This window comes from Dendrobates tinctorius, unplaced genomic scaffold (genome assembly GCF_039654945.1).
Source record: "Dendrobates tinctorius isolate UK_male_01 unplaced genomic scaffold, ASM3965494v1 ptg000350l, whole genome shotgun sequence".
Lineage (NCBI taxonomy): Eukaryota > Metazoa > Chordata > Amphibia > Anura > Dendrobatidae > Dendrobates > Dendrobates tinctorius.
The window spans coordinates 3,226,939-3,244,243 of record NW_027362016.1 but is presented as its reverse complement, the minus strand read 5'-3'; the positions used below and the strand labels follow the sequence as shown (position 1 = coordinate 3,244,243).

The following is a 17,305-nucleotide window of genomic DNA, read 5'->3' as shown; positions in this document are numbered from 1 at the left end:
CCTTTTTGACGTTGTCCACAGCATATTTTTTAAGGACATTTGTCTCAGTAATGCCTCAGTGTTTCAAAGTCAAACAAGCTGACTATAATCATTCAGCTAGTGTCTGATAAGTGCTGTCTGTTTCAGCTATCAGGTTACCTTTTAATCCTCTTACAGCTAAGTCAATCTGAAATAAAACAAAATAGAGGAAAAATTACTAAAAAACATTCATGTGTTCAAAAGGAAAAAGTTACCGTTTCTCAAATTTTTAACATTTTGTTTTCTGTAGATAGTTAAGATTTTTAGGCCTTTTGATCATGATCAGCCCATGTGCTTTGTTTAATATCTCCTTAAAATGTAAACGGTGAAGAAAAAGCATTTTGCCGAAACCCGGGATTGGACCAGGGACCTTTAGATCTTCAGTCTAACGCTCTCCCAACTGAGCTATTTTGGCCATATCTATACATTTTCTGGGGGGTTTGACACTCTGCAAATGTCAAGTGTCACACCTGGAGGGATATATTATAATTTTTCATTTGACTGTTTTTTGAAGCATGATTTCTATTTGAAACGCCTTCCATTTTGCTGTACATATTTAATAACATTCATTAACTATTTGTGAATGAGTAGAAAAAGACAGCAATTTTGCCATTGAATTTTTACATTTTCAGTTTGTCTCCATGCACCAGTATAATTCTGACCCTGTGCTTCTAGAATAGGTCATGGTCGCACATAAAACACAATTTGCATGCATAATGTTACATCAAGTTTTATTTTTTATGAGATGCAAACAATTGGAGCAAAAAAGAGACAAAAATTTAGAGAAAATATTTTATTGATTGTTAAAAGTGAGACCATTTGTCCCAAAATGTGCTGAAACATGTCAGAAGGACATGGGCATTTCACATTTTTTAAACTATGATTACCTACTTGTTAAGTTTTTGTTTATTAAGAATCGTTATGGTCTATTGATGTATGAGGTGAAAACTATGAAAGTAGACTTACCAGCAAATCCGTTTCTAGATATATTTCATGACAGCACTGTAGAAGGTTGATTCCCTACCCTAATAGGGACAGAGAACACAAAGAGGTGAAATAGTCCCTCGTCATTGACTGTCCAAAGGATTTTTCTAGTGCCAAAAGAACAACAGACATATGCACAAAAAATCTGTTTGATGTTCCTAGAGTTCTTTTTTGAGAGGACAAATTCAGATTCACTCCAAAGACTCTCAGGAAATTTTTCAAAACCACATTACTAAGTTTTGTTTGACCTCATCTAATCAATAAATGAAGATAAAGTTTCTTGAAATTAAATGTTGATGTCAGAAGTGGGATTTGAACCCACGCCTCCAGGGGAGACTGCGACCTGAACGCAGCGCCTTAGACCGCTCGGTATTAGACCGCTCGCCTTAGACTGCTTCGATATGCAATTGGAACTTAACTCCTTCCATGCTAGTCAGCAGAAATGTTACCATTCCTTGTGATTAAAAACTTGTCACACCACCCCAAAAAAGTCAATAAATAACATTTTTTATATGCGTACTTTTCGTCTGCATTAATTTTTAAACCTCCATTTATTTTGTTTGGATATTAGAAATGTTAGATTTCTCACAAATGCGGTGATGCACCACATTTCTTCAGAAACTACTGTTTGGCCACACAGCAGGGCTTTGAAAGGAAGAGCCCTATTTGGGTTTTGCAATGCAGATTTTGCAGGAATACCTTGCAGATGAAATTTGCAGAGTACCAAAACAGCAGAAAACCTCCCAAAGTGACCACAGTTTAGAAATTATTTTGCACAATGAGTTAATCAACACCTGCAATTACTATTGTCAGCCTATAGGTGTTTTCACTCTGAACCATCCAGCATTGCAAGTATGCCAGTTTAGTGCCCAGCTTTTGCTTGCAGAGACAAGCAACCCATACATTTTTAAGTGGGCTCTACTCACTGGAGCAATGTCAAATATGTAGATGCTTTGTCTCACCATTAAAGTAGAAACCTCCTATATTTCAAATTAAAGATGACGGACCTGTGTTCAGCTTGTGTTTTTTGCCTTTTTGACTTTGTCCACAGCATATTTTTTAAGGACATTTGTCTCAGTAATGCCTCAGTGTTTCAAAGTCAAACAAGCTGACTATAATCATTCAGCTAGTGTCTGATAAGTGCTGTCTGTTTCAGCTATCAGGTTACCTTTTAATCCTCTTACAGCTAAGTCAATCTGAAATAAAACAAAATAGAGGAAAAATTACTAAAAAACATTCATGTGTTCAAAAGGAAAAAGTTACCGTTTCTCAAATTTTTAACATTTTGTTTTCTGTAGATAGTTAAGATTTTTAGGCCTTTTGATCATGATCAGTCCATGTGCTTTGTTTAATATCTCCTTAAAATGTAAACGGTGAAGAAAAAGCATTTTGCCGAAACCCGGGATTGGACCAGGGACCTTTAGATCTTCAGTCTAACGCTCTCCCAACTGAGCTATTTCAGCCATATCTATACATTTTCTGGGGGGTTTGACACTCTGCAAATGTCAAGTGTCACACCTGGAGGGATATATTATAATTTTTCATTTGACTGTTTTTTGAAGCATGATTTCTATTTGAAACGCCTTCCATTTTGCTGTACATATTTAATAACATTCATTAACTATTTGAGAATGAGTAGAAAAAGACAGCAATTTTGCCATTGAATTTTTACATTTTCAGTTTGTCTCCATGCACCAGTATAATTCTGACCCTGTGCTTCTAGAATAGGTCATGGTCACACATAAAACACAATTTGCATGCATAATGTTACATCAAGTTTTATTTTTTATGAGATGCAAACAATTGGAGCAAAAAAGAGACAAAAATTTAGAGAAAATATTTTATTGATTGTTAAAAGTGAGACCATTTGTCCCAAAATGTGCTGAAACATGTCAGAATGACATGGGCATTTCACATTTTTTAAACTATGATTACCAACTTGTTAAGTTTTTGTTTATTAAGTATCGTTATGGTCTATTGATGTATGAGGTGAAAACTATGAAAGTAGACTTACCAGCAAATCCGTTTCTAGATATATTTCATGACAGCACTGTAGAAGGTTGATTCCCTACCCTAATAGGGACAGAGAACACAAAGAGGTGAAATAGTCCCTCCTCATTGACTGTCCAAAGGATTTTTCTAGTGCCAAAAGAACAACAGACATATGCACAAAAAATCTGTTTGATGTTCCTAGAGTTCTTTTTTGAGAGGACAAATTCAGATTCACTCCAAAGACTCAGGAAATTTTTCAAAACCACATTACATGAAGATAAAGTTACTTGAAATTAAATGTTGATGTCAGAAGTGGGATTTGAACCCACGCCTCCAGGGGAGACTGCGACCTGAACGCAGCGCCTTAGACCGCTCGGCCATCCTGACTTCGATATGCAATTGGAACTTAACTCCTTCCATGCTAGTCAGCAGAAATGTTACCATTCCTTGTGATTACAAACTTGTCACACCACCCCAAAAAAGTCAATAAATAACATTTTTTATATGCGAACTTTTCGTCTGCATTAATTTTTAAACCTCCATTTATTTTGTTTGGATATTAGAAATGTTAGATTTCTCACAAATACGGTGATGCACCACATTTCTTCAGAAACTACTGTTTGGCCACACAGCAGGGCTTTGAAAGGAAGAGCCCTATTTGGGTTTTGCAATGCAGATTTTGCAGGAATACCTTGCAGATGAAATTTGCAGAGTACCAAAACAGCAGAAAACCTCCCAAAGTGACCACATTTTAGAAATTATTTTGCACAATGAGTTAATCAACACCTGCAATTACTATTGTCAGCCTATAGGTGTTTTCACTCTGAACCATCCAGCATTGCAAGTATGCCAGTTTAGTGCCCAGCTTTTGCTTGCAGAGGCAAGCAACCCATACATTTTTAAGTGGGCTCTACTCACTGGAGCAATGTCAAATATGTAGATGCTTTGTCTCACCATTAAAGTAGAAACCTCCTATATTTCAAATTAAAGATGACGGACCTGTGTGGAGCTTGTGTTTTTTGCCTTTTTGACGTTGTCCACAGCATATTTTTTAAGGACATTTGTCTCAGTAATGCCTCAGTGTTTCAAAGTCAAACAAGCTGACTATAATCATTCAGCTAGTGTCTGATAAGTGCTGTCTGTTTCAGCTATCAGGTTACCTTTTAATCCTCTTACAGCTAAGTCAATCTGAAATAAAACAAAATAGAGGAAAAATTACTAAAAAACATTCATGTGTTCAAAAGGAAAAAGTTACCGTTTCTCAAATTTTTAACATTTTGTTTTCTGTAGATAGTTAAGATTTTTAGGCCTTTTGATCATGATCAGTCCATGTGCTTTGTTTAATATCTCCTTAAAATGTAAATGGTGAAGAAAAAGCATTTTGCCGAAACCCGGGACCTTTAGATCTTCAGTCTAACGCTCTCCCAACTGAGCTATTTCGGCCATATCTATACATTTTCTGGGGGGTTTGACACTCTGCAAATGTCAAGTGTCACACCTGGAGGGATATATTATAATTTTTCATTTGACTGTTTTTTGAAGCATGATTTCTATTTGAAACGCCTTCCATTTTGCTGTACATATTTAATAACATTCATTAACTATTTGTGAATGAGTAGAAAAAGACAGCAATTTTGCCATTGAATTTTTACATTTTCAGTTTGTCTCCACGCACCAGTATAATTCTGACCCTGTGCTTCTAGAATAGGTCATGGTCGCACATAAAACACAATTTGCATGCATAATGTTACATCAAGTTTTATTTTTTATGAGATGCAAACAATTGGAGCAAAAAAGAGACAAAAATTTAGAGAAAATATTTTATTGATTGTTAAAAGTGAGACCATTTGTCCCAAAATGTGCTGAAACATGTCAGAATGACATGGGCATTTCACATTTTTTAAACTATGATGACCAACTTGTTAAGTTTTTGTTTATTAAGTATCGTTATGGTCTATTGATGTATGAGGTGAATACTATGAAAGTAGACTTACCAGCAAATCCGTTTCTAGATATATTTCATGACAGCACTGTAGAAGGTTGATTCCCTACCCTAATAGAGACAGAGAACACAAAGAGGTGAAATAGTCCCTCCTCATTGACTGTCCAAAGGATTTTTCTAGTGCCAAAAGAACAACAGACATATGCACAAAAAATCTGTTCGATGTTCCTAGAGTTCTTTTTTGAGAGGACAAATTCAGATTCACTCCAAAGACTCTCAGGAAATTTTTCAAAACCACATTACTAAGTTTTGTTTGACCTCATCTAATCAATAAATGAAGATAAAGTTTCTTGAAATTAAATGTTGATGTCAGAAGTGGGATTTGAACCCACGCCTCCAGGGAAGACTGCGACCTGAACGCAGCGCCTTAGACCGCTCGGCCATCCTGACTTCGATATGCAATTGGAACTTAACTCCTTCCATGCTAGTCAGCAGAAATGTTACCATCCCTTGTGATTAAAAACTTGTCACTCCACCCCAAAAAAGTCAATAAATAACATTTTTTATATGCGTACTTTTCGTCTGCATTAATTTTTAAACCTCCATTTATTTTGTTTGGATATTAGAAATGTTAGATTTCTCACAAATGCGGTGATGCACCACATTTCTTCAGAAACTACTGTTTGGCCACACAGCAGGGCTTTGAAAGGAAGAGCCCTATTTGGGTTTTGCAATGCAGATTTTGCAGGAATACCTTGCAGATGAAATTTGCAGAGTACCAAAACAGCAGAAAACCTCCCAAAGTGACCACATTTTAGAAATTATTTTGCACAATGAGTTAATCAACACCTGCAATTACTATTGTCAGCCTATAGGTGTTTTCACTCTGAACCATCCAGCATTGCAAGTATGCCAGTTTAGTGCCCAGCTTTTGCTTGCAGAGACAAGCAACCCATACATTTTTAAGTGGGCTCTACTCACTGGAGCAATGTCAAATATGTAGATGCTTTGTCTCACCATTAAAGTAGAAACCTCCTATATTTCAAATTAAAGATGACGGACCTGTGTGGAGCTTTTGTTTTTTGCCTTTTTGACTTTGTCCACAACAAATTTTTTAAGGACATTTGTCTCAGTAATGCCTCAGTGTTTCAAAGTCAAACAAGCTGACTATAATCATTCAGCTAGTGTCTGATAAGTGCTGTCTGTTTCAGCTATCAGGTTACCTTTTAATCCTCTTACAGCTAAGTCAATCTGAAATAAAACAAAATAGAGGAAAAATTACTAAAAAACATTCATGTGTTCAAAAGGAAAAAGTTACCGTTTCTCAAATTTTTAACATTTTGTTTTCTGTAGATAGTTAAGATTTTTAGGCCTTTTGATCAAGATCAGCCCATGTGCTTTGTTTAATATCTCCTTAAAATGTAAACGGTGAAGAAAAAGCATTTTGCCGAAACCCGGGATTGGACCAGGGACCTTTAGATCTTCAGTCTAACGCTCTCCAAACTGAGATATTTTGGCCATATCTATACATTTTCTATGGGGTTTGACACTCTGCAAATGTCAAGTGTCACACCTGGAGGGATATATTATAATTTTTCATTTGACTGTTTTTTGAAGCATGATTTCTATTTGAAACGCCTTCCATTTTGCTGTACATATTTAATAACATTCATTAACTATTTGTGAATGAGTAGAAAAAGACAGCAATTTTGCCATTGAATTTTTACATTTTCAGTTTGTCTCCATGCACCAGTATAATTCTGACCCTGTGCTTCTAGAATAGGTCATGGTCGCACATAAAACACAATTTGCATGCATAATGTTACATCAAGTTTTATTTTTTATGAGATGCAAACAATTGGAGCAAAAAAGAGACAAAAATTTAGAGAAAATATTTTATTGATTGTTAAAAGTGAGACCATTTGTCCCAAAATGTGCTGAAACATGTCAGAAGGACATGGGCATTTCACATTTTTTAAACTATGATTACCTACTTGTTAAGTTTTTGTTTATTAAGAATCGTTATGGTCTATTGATGTATGAGGTGAAAACTATGAAAGTAGACTTACCAGCAAATCCGTTTCTAGATATATTTCATGACAGCACTGTAGAAGGTTGATTCCCTACCCTAATAGGGACAGAGAACACAAAGAGGTGAAATAGTCCCTCGTCATTGACTGTCCAAAGGATTTTTCTAGTGCCAAAAGAACAACAGACATATGCACAAAAAATCTGTTTGATGTTCCTAGAGTTCTTTTTTGAGAGGACAAATTCAGATTCACTCCAAAGACTCTCAGGAAATTTTTCAAAACCACATTACTAAGTTTTGTTTGACCTCATCTAATCAATAAATGAAGATAAAGTTTCTTGAAATTAAATGTTGATGTCAGAAGTGGGATTTGAACCCACGCCTCCAGGGGAGACTGCGACCTGAACGCAGCGCCTTAGACCGCTCGGTATTAGACGGCTCGCCTTAGACTGCTTCGATATGCAATTGGAACTTAACTCCTTCCATGCTAGTCAGCAGAAATGTTACCATTCCTTGTGATTAAAAACTTGTCACACCACCCCAAAAAAGTCAATAAATAACATTTTTTATATGCGTACTTTTCGTCTGCATTAATTTTTAAACCTCCATTTATTTTGTTTGGATATTAGAAATGTTAGATTTCTCACAAATGCGGTGATGCACCACATTTCTTCAGAAACTACTGTTTGGCCACACAGCAGGGCTTTGAAAGGAAGAGCCCTATTTGGGTTTTGCAATGCAGATTTTGCAGGAATACCTTGCAGATGAATTTTGCAGAGTACCAAAACAGCAGAAAACCTCCCAAAGTGACCACATTTTAGAAATTATTTTGCACAATGAGTTAATCAACACCTGCAATTACTATTGTCAGCCTATAGGTGTTTTCACTCTGAACCATCCAGCATTGCAAGTATGCCAGTTTAGTGCCCAGCTTTTGCTTGCAGAGACAAGCAACCCATACATTTTTAAGTGGGCTCTACTCACTGGAGCAATGTCAAATATATAGATGCTTTGTCTCACCATTAAAGTAGAAACCTCCTATATTTCAAATTAAAGATGACGGACCTGTGTGGAGCTTGTGTTTTTTGCCTTTTTGACTTTGTCCACAGCATATTTTTTAAGGACATTTGTCTCAGTAATGCCTCAGTGTTTCAAAGTCAAACAAGCTGACTATAATCATTCAGCTAGTGTCTGATAAGTGCTGTCTGTTTCAGCTATCAGGTTACCTTTTAATCCTCTTACAGCTAAGTCAATCTGAAATAAAACAAAATAGAGGAAAAATTACTAAAAAACATTCCTGTGTTCAAAAGGAAAAAGTTACCGTTTCTCAAATTTTTAACATTTTGTTTTCTGTAGATAGTTAAGATTTTTAGGCCTTTTGATCATGATCAGTCCATGTGCTTTGTTTAATATCTCCTTAAAATGTAAACGGTGAAGAAAAAGCATTTTGCCGAAACCCGGGATTGGACCAGGGACCTTTAGATCTTCAGTCTAACGCTCTCCCAACTCAGCTATTTCGGCCATATCTATACATTTTCTGGGGGGTTTGACACTCTGCAAATGTCAAGTGTCACACCTGGAGGGATATATTATAATTTTTCATTTGACTGTTTTTTGAAGCATGATTTCTATTTGAAACGCCTTCCATTTTGCTGTACATATTTAATTACATTCATTAACTATTTGTGAATGAGTAGAAAAAGACAGCAATTTTGCCATTGAATTTTTACATTTTCAGTTTGTCTCCATGCACCAGTATAATTCTGACCCTGTGCTTCTAGAATAGGTCATGGTCGCACATAAAACACAATTTGCATGCATAATGTTACATCAAGTTTTATTTTTTATGAGATGCAAGCAATTGGAGCAAAAAAGAGACAAAAATTTAGAGAAATATTTTATTGATTGTTAAAAGTGAGACCATTTGTCCCAAAATGTGCTGAAACATGTCAGAATGACATGGGCATTTCACATTTTTTAAACTATGATTACCTACTTGTTAAGTTTTTGTTTATTAAATATCGTTATGGTCTATTGATGTATGAGGTGAAAACTATGAAAGTAGACTTACCAGCAAATCCGTTTCTAGATATATTTCATGACAGCACTGTAGAAGGTTGATTCCCTACCCTAATAGGGACAGAGAACACAAAGAGGTGAAATAGTCCCTCCTCATTGACTGTCCAAAGGATTTTTCTAGTGCCAAAAGAACAACAGACATATGCACAAAAAATCTGTTTGAAGTTCCTAGAGTTCTTTTTTGAGAGGACAAATTCAGATTCACTCCAAAGACTCTCAGGAAATTTTTCAAAACCACATTACATGAAGATAAAGTTTCTTGAAATTAAATGTTGATGTCAGAAGTGGGATTTGAACCCACGCCTCCAGGGGATACTGCAACCTAAACGCAGCGCCTTAGACCACTCGGCCATCTTGACTTCGATATGCAATTGGAACTTAACTCCTTCCATGCTAGTCAGCAGAAATGTTACCATTCCTTGTGATTAAAAACTTGTCACACCACCCCAAAAAAGTCAATAAATAACATTTTTTATATGCGTACTTTTCGTCTGCATTAATTTTTAAACCTCCATTTATTTTGTTTGGATGTTAGAAATGTTAGATTTCTCACAAATGCGGTGATGCACCACATTTCTTCAGAAACTACTGTTTGGCCACACAGCAGGGCTTTGAAAGGAAGAGCCCTATTTGGGTTTTGCAATGCAGATTTTGCAGGAATACCTTGCAGATGAAATTTGCAGAGTACCAAAACAGCAGAAAACCTCCCAAAGTGACCACATTTTAGAAATTATTTTGCACAATGAGTTAATCAACACCTGCAATTACTATTGTCAGCCTATAGGTGTTTTCACTCTGAACCATCCAGCATTGCAAGTATGCCAGTTTAGTGCCCAGCTTTTGCTTGCAGAGACAAGCAACCCATACATTTTTAAGTGGGCTCTACTCACTGGAGCAATGTCAAATATGTAGATGCTTTGTCTCACCATTAAAGTAGAAACCTCCTATATTTCAAATTAAAGATGACGGACCTGTGTTCAGCTTGTGTTTTTTGCCTTTTTGACTTTGTCCACAGCATATTTTTTAAGGACATTTGTCTCAGTAATGCCTCAGTGTTTCAAAGTCAAACAAGCTGACTATAATCATTCAGCTAGTGTCTGATAAGTGCTGTCTGTTTCAGCTATCAGGTTACCTTTTAATCCTCTTACAGCTAAGTCAATCTGAAATAAAACAAAATAGAGGAAAAATTACTAAAAAACATTCATGTGTTCAAAAGGAAAAAGTTACCGTTTCTCAAATTTTTAACATTTTGTTTTCTGTAGATAGTTAAGATTTTTAGGCCTTTTGATCATGATCAGTCCATGTGCTTTGTTTAATATCTCCTTAAAATGTAAACGGTGAAGAAAAAGCATTTTGCCGAAACCCGGGATTGGACCAGGGACCTTTAGATCTTCAGTCTAACGCTCTCCCAACTGAGATATTTCGGCCATATCTATACATTTTCTGGGGGGTTTGACACTCTGCAAATGTCAAGTGTCACACCTGGAGGGATATATTATAATTTTTCATTTGACTGTTTTTTGAAGCATGATTTCTATTTGAAACGCCTTCCATTTTGCTGTACATATTTAATAACATTCATTAACTATTTGTGAATGAGTAGAAAAAGACAGCAATTTTTGCCATTGAATTTTTACATTTTCAGTTTGTCTCCATGCACCAGTATAATTCTGACCCTGTGCTTCTAGAATAGGTCATGGTCGCACATAAAACACAATTTGCATGCATAATGTTACATCAAGTTTTATTTTTTATGAGATGCAAACAATTGGAGCAAAAAAGAGACAAAAATTTAGAGAAAATATTTTATTGATTGTTAAAAGTGAGACCATTTGTCCCAAAATGTGCTGAAACATGTCAGAATGACATGGGCATTTCACATTTTTTAAACTATGATTACCTACTTGTTAAGTTTTTGTTTATTAAGTATCGTTATGGTCTATTGATGTATGAGGTGAAAACTATGAAAGTAGACTTACCAGCAAATCCGTTTCTAGATATATTTCATGACAGCACTGTAGAAGGTTGATTCCCTACCCTAATAGGGACAGAGAACACAAAGAGGTGAAATAGTCCCTCCTCATTGACTGTCCAAAGGATTTTTCTAGTGCCAAAAGAACAACAGACATATGCACAAAAAATCTGTTTGATGTTCCTAGAGTTCTTTTTTGAGAGGACAAATTCAGATTCACTCCAAAGACTCTCAGGAAATTTTTCAAAACCACATTACTAAGTTTTGTTTGACCTCATCTAATCAATAAATGAAGATAAAGTTTCTTGAAATTAAATGTCAGAAGTGGGATTTGAACCCACGCCTCGAGGGGAGACTGCGACCTGAACGCAGCACCTTAGACCGCTCGGTATTAGACCGCTCGCCTTAGACCGCTTCGATATGCAATTGGAACTTAACTCCTTCCATGCTAGTCAGCAGAAATGTTACCATTCCTTGTGATTAAAAACTTGTCACACCACCCCAAAAAAGTCAATAAATAACATTTTTTATATGCGTACTTTTCGTCTGCATTAATTTTTAAACCTCCATTTATTTTGTTTGGATATTAGAAATGTTAGATTTCTCACAAATGCGGTGATGCACCACATTTCTTCAGAAACTACTGTTTGGCCACACAGCAGGGCTTTGAAAGGAAGAGCCCTATTTGGGTTTTGCAATGCAGATTTTGCAGGAATACCTTGCAGATGAAATTTGCAGAGTACCAAAACAGCAGAAAACCTCCCAAAGTGACCACATTTTAGAAATTATTTTGCACAATGAGTTAATCAACACCTGCAATTACTATTGTCAGCCTATAGGTGTTTTCACTCTGAACCATCCAGCATTGCAAGTGATGTTTCTGTCACACTAAGGTGCGACCCGTCTTAATTGTCTGTTTCCGAATTGTAGCTTTGGCACAAGGTATACGTATACTCGAGGAAAGAATACACAAGACAAGAGGGTATCGTGTCAGTATGATTCTTCTCTGTCTTTAATCAAACGTGTACAGCTTTTATAACAGAATTTGAGCTACATCATCAGTTACATCATGGACATATTTCCAGTTACTATTTGCTTTTCTCAGGTCGCTACACAATCATTATGTACACTTCTGGGTTACCGTTTACTGCTCCCACATTGCTAAACAATACTTATATACACAAGTATTGTTTTCTAGCTTGGCTTACCCTGGTCCACCCAGTTTATTCAATATTTGGTGAAGCTTAGGTGAATGATACCATACAGAAACAACTCTAAGAAAATATAAGAAAATATAAGAAAATCAGAAGTATCTTAAAGCAACATGATCCCAATATCCAGCAAAGCGTCCATATAGTGATACAGTTTTGATTCTTGTATATATTCATGTGCCATATATTCTTCCCTTAACAGTCCCTCCTTTGGAGATATGCAAAATCAAAATCCTAATCTCGTCGAACCTATCGATCTGTCCTCCCAGCCTACCTATCTCAACAGTGCTGGAACCTAACTAACTAATCTTCACCGTATATACGAGACGACCCATCTCTAGTAGATGGACCCCCTCCTAACGGACTTTGCACAGGAGGAAGTCAGATCCTGGACTTTCCCTCATTGGCTTGCTTCAAGCAGGCATATTCCGGAGGTGGTGCTTGCATGTTTTCATTGGGACATCTTTCATACAGGGGATCTTCAAAATCGGCATGCATGGTCATCACTGTGGTTTCCATAGTTTTCATCATCATTTTCTTAAGGCATGGCACTATGCAGCATAGAATTAAAGAAAATATGATCAAAGGACATAAAATAACTTTTGCAAACTTAATGGGTCAATAATTGCCTTCATGGCATCCCCAGTGTATTTTATAAACCGTTGTTGATTATTGTATAAATAGTTTATCCGCTTTGCATTCTTATTTGCGGGGATGGTGGGTTTAAACACAACTATTGTCTCGTTCTCGACTTTGAATTTGTCAGGTGCTCCCTGTGTGCCCCCACTGGTATCTATGCTTCTTAGCCAAAATTTACCTTTTGTGTCACCATTTTCCCTCCCAAGTTTAGTACTTGAGCCTAGTACATATAACCCTTGCTCATACTCTGAAGGGTTGTCAATAGTAAGGTACAGAACTATGCATCCCTCCTTGGGGCAGTGAGTGGCAGTGACAGGGAGTATTGAATCTGGAAGGCCACTCTGACCCTTAAAATGGGCTTTGGACAGGGTCATGCGACTTAATAGGCTTATTCCCCATTTGTCCCTTCGCTGTAGGGCCTGGGCTGGTTGATGTCTCCAGTCACTTTCACCAGTGTGCCACCCAACAAGAGACTAATCCTCCCAGTTTGAACCTTCCCCTATTTCAGCAGTAGTGACACAGATGAATTGTGTATTAAACCTGATATGAAACTGTGCCATGGGGCCTGGACATTCTTATTGTGAGACAGTAGTCAAATTGATATGTTACTCTTGGGGTGGAGACATTATACCAGAAAGTCAGTATGCCCTTCTCATGAGTGACTACCCCTTGGTGATTGACTACCCCTTGAGCTAGGAGAAGGATAAGTGCCAGATGGATGAAGAGTGGCAGCCGCTACTGGACTCTGGATCCGGCATCTCCTTGCAGTGGGAAGCGAGGACCCATGGACTGCTGCGATAGTTGACAGGACTTGGAACAGGCTGTCATCTCTAGGTTCAAGGGTACGTCTGTTGAACCTCTTGGTGATGAGGACTCAGTCACCGGGCAGGATCTGGTGGGCTCCTATGTCCTCAGGATCTGGGATGGATGAAAAGACTCGAAAATGCATTTTAGTCACATGTTTTTAAACTTAGTCTACATATAGGCAATTATACTTGTGCGTGTATGTGACCCAAGGGAAAGACTAAACTCTTATGCTATGACCCCTGTTTCCTGTATAGCATCAAGTATGTAAAGTTTTGTTCGAGGCCTTAAATTTTCCTTGTTCATCCTTAGGTGTATTTCATCCTGTATAACTTCATCTTAGGTCCATTTCTTCTTTTCTTCCTTGGATACTTGTTTCTGGAGTGTTATTCCTTTTCCTCTGTTTCCGTGTCAACCGGTATTACTGCTGCTTCTTTTGCTGTTACTTCAGCTAGCCTGTTGCCCACTGCTTCCCTTGAAGTGTCTCCAGTGTGTGTGCTTTTACTTTTACCACCGCAACTCTTCCTGGCATCAACAAGGACTCCATTAATTCTTGCATGGCTTTGTGGTGTCTGACCGGCGTTCCGTTAGCCGTGATGAAGTCTCTTTCTCTCCAGATTGATCTTGATAGCTTCATGTTGAGTGGACCTCTCGTATGCTTCTGTCAAGGCCTGCAGTCCTTTTGGATATAGGCAGTGGTTTTGCTGGCAGCAAGTTACTTCTGTGGCTACTGCTATACCAGTGTGCGAACGGCCTTCTTGGTCTGCATACCTTGGTCTATCCACAATGAGCATCAGGTCAGGATCTTCCAGGTGTTCTCTTGCCTCATGACAGCAAGACAATCGCGTTCAGCCATTTCAGAGTCAACTACCTCTTCCACTAATGTGTCAGAGATGTGGTTTTCATCCTCCATCTTCCTCCCCCCTTTGGCAGAGGTAGAAGAGTAGCTGAATTATGGACAGCACATCTGGAGATGGTGACGTCCGGGAGCAGAGTAGGGCATTGCAGACAGGTGCTTTGGGCCAGGATCTTCAACTGGTGACCCATAAAAATATCAGAAGCTTTGTCCAGCACAGGTGGGTTGCAAACACGGTTCTCATGCAAGTTGGGACTCCACGAGCCACTTGGTCAAGTCTTGGAGAGTAGAAGCCAGGAGGGCATTGTCTTCCTCCGTGAAGCTGTGTTAGGACTCCATTTACATGGTCAGGCTTCTTCATGACAAACAGACAAAACAGTTCGGTATAGCCTGGCAGTCCTAGAGCTGTGAAAATGTGATTGCAATTTAGTATTTAAAACACACTGATTACCTTCTTTGAAAGTCTTGAAATAATTATAAAAAGGTTGCATGTGTAGAAGAGCAGTATTGGCTTGGCTGTCTTCAGTCAGGGGAAGAGGTCATCCATATATATTGTAAAACGAAGTGGCTGTGGGATGTATCCTCTTCCAGGGCTCCAGGACCGTGGTCATGGCTCGGGTGAACATAGAGAGGCTATACTGTGCCCCTTGAGGCATCATAGTCCAAATATATTGCTGGCCCTCATGTGAAAACAAACAGGTACTGGCTTGCAGCATGTAGAAATAAACTGAAGAAAGCATTGGCCAGGTCAATCACCGTAAACCATAGAAAAATAAATAGAATTGATAAAAAAAAACATAGTGTGTGGATTTGGTACCATAGATGTGTTCAGTACTATAACTTCATTGACAGCACATAAGTCATGTATTATCCATAACTTCATAGAAATAATTGCAAATTATGAAATGGATGGTGAAATAGGATGAATATTGCAATTTCCTTGGCAGCAGGGCTACTGGCTTCGGCCCCACCTTTACAAACTGGATTTTCAGCCTGCCAATATTGAGTCTGGGATCAGTGCCATTAGTTCAACGCCCACATGATCTACAGATGTGTCCTGTAAAAAAAAAAAAAAAAAAAAAAGACTACATACTTCTTCAGCAAGTAGATCAATGTCCCTGATCAATCTTCTGATTGCATCGGGACCCACCAGGAATTTGAGAGGAGTATCCTCAACCTCTGTCTGGGTGAGAGATGTTGTTTCTCTCCTGTATTTTTGTGGGGGGGGCGAGCTGTTTACTAGGGTATCTGTCTCCTGGCATTTCCAGGAGTCCTTGCATGTAGTAGATTGTGTATAAAAGTATGAGCTTTGAGGCTTAAAAGATGATGATGATAATTATGTCCCCTCACCATATAACGATAAATACTGTAGATTATCAGTCTGAGCTATTTATTTCCTGTCTCCTCCGGTTCTGTTTACTTATATACCTCCATGTCATATTCATCTTTTTCTTCATTATTCTTTTCATAAATTACATTAATTAATAAAACTATAATGGATGCTGGACAGGATGTAGCACAAGACGTGCCGTCTATATAAATAGTTGGAAAGAAGGTACGGCTCTTTGGGTTGGTCATCTGACAGTCAGAACAAGTCTCACGATATTCTGCATTCTGCGTTTGACAGCTGGCACACGTCCAGTCATCGGGAATGTATATAGATGTATAAATGAATGTAATGCAGATATTGCAACTGACATCTTCCTGTGTAAATATTTGTTTTGCACAAAATTCAGCAATCTTGTTATATTCCTCTCCTCATGCCTTTTTTCCTAACTTCCTCTGCCATCTTATAAAATGCTTCAGGGTCCTGTAACACCTCATAATACCTGAGGCTGGGACGCTGCTCTCCACTCATTAACACATTCTTCTATCCCTTCTTATCTAATGCTCCTCCCCTCGTGATCAGAGGGTTTCTTAACGTACATTTTCTTTCTCACTCCACTATGGGTCATATCTGTCTTATAGATATTGACTGACTGCTCCCACCCATTCTATCATCTGAATTCTGAGTATATCTGAAAAACATATGTATGTGGGCGTCTTGAAACAAATTCTCACGGGGTTATGAACAGTTGGATATGTGACTGTAAAAGCTGTATGTACTCCTTATGTCCGAGTAAAGGGGTCTTCAGTGAACATAGTGATGTCTAGCTATCTTGAACACAGTAATATAGGGAATTAACCAACAACTAACACCAGAGTATTTCACAAATCTTGTGTATCCAGAAACTGCGTAGTATAAAAATACCTTATAAATTGTTAAAATTTCTGTTTCCTCAAAACTTTCGCTCTAAAACCTTTCAAAGAAAACCATCTCATAGAGAAATGTAGTGACATTAGTAAAACAATAACTAAAAAGTAACAATAGACCTCGGATCTCACAGAGATATCTGTACAAATCAAGCAATTACCATTCAAGTAATTCTCTTTCTACCTGAACCAACTAACCTTATAATTATAGTATGCAGAACAAAACCAGTTTATCCAATTCTCTAATTTCACAACATATATATGTATACACACATAGAATGCATTCAAAAATTTTAACCACATGCTAGTATGCCTCCTGCAAATTATACACACTACAAAAGACAAAAGACAATGAATTTAAAACTGGTACTGACATCAAATACTGCGAATCCTTGACACCAAAACAATTCGCAATTTACCTATCCATATGCCAGCCTGATTTGTAGAGGTGAAAAATCTACACCTGGGCAAACCATACTTTTCAGGGAGAGAGCAATCACTCAGTCACATCAACACGGTAATTGAA

General features: G+C 37.7%; 3 non-coding genes across 3 annotated transcripts; all 3 read right to left on the bottom strand.

The window, feature by feature from the left end:
* Positions 1-3,298: 3,298 nt before the first annotated feature.
* TRNAL-CAG (transfer RNA leucine (anticodon CAG)) lies at positions 3,299-3,381 on the bottom strand. Its single transcript has one exon. It is a non-coding gene; the product is annotated as a tRNA-Leu (tRNA).
* A 1,922-nt stretch (positions 3,382-5,303) lies between these two features.
* On the bottom strand, positions 5,304-5,386 carry TRNAL-CAG (transfer RNA leucine (anticodon CAG)). Its single transcript has one exon. It is a non-coding gene; the product is annotated as a tRNA-Leu (tRNA).
* Positions 5,387-9,320: 3,934 nt separating this feature from the next.
* Positions 9,321-9,403, bottom strand: TRNAL-UAG (transfer RNA leucine (anticodon UAG)). Its single transcript has one exon. It is a non-coding gene; the product is annotated as a tRNA-Leu (tRNA).
* Positions 9,404-17,305: the final 7,902 nt, after the last annotated feature.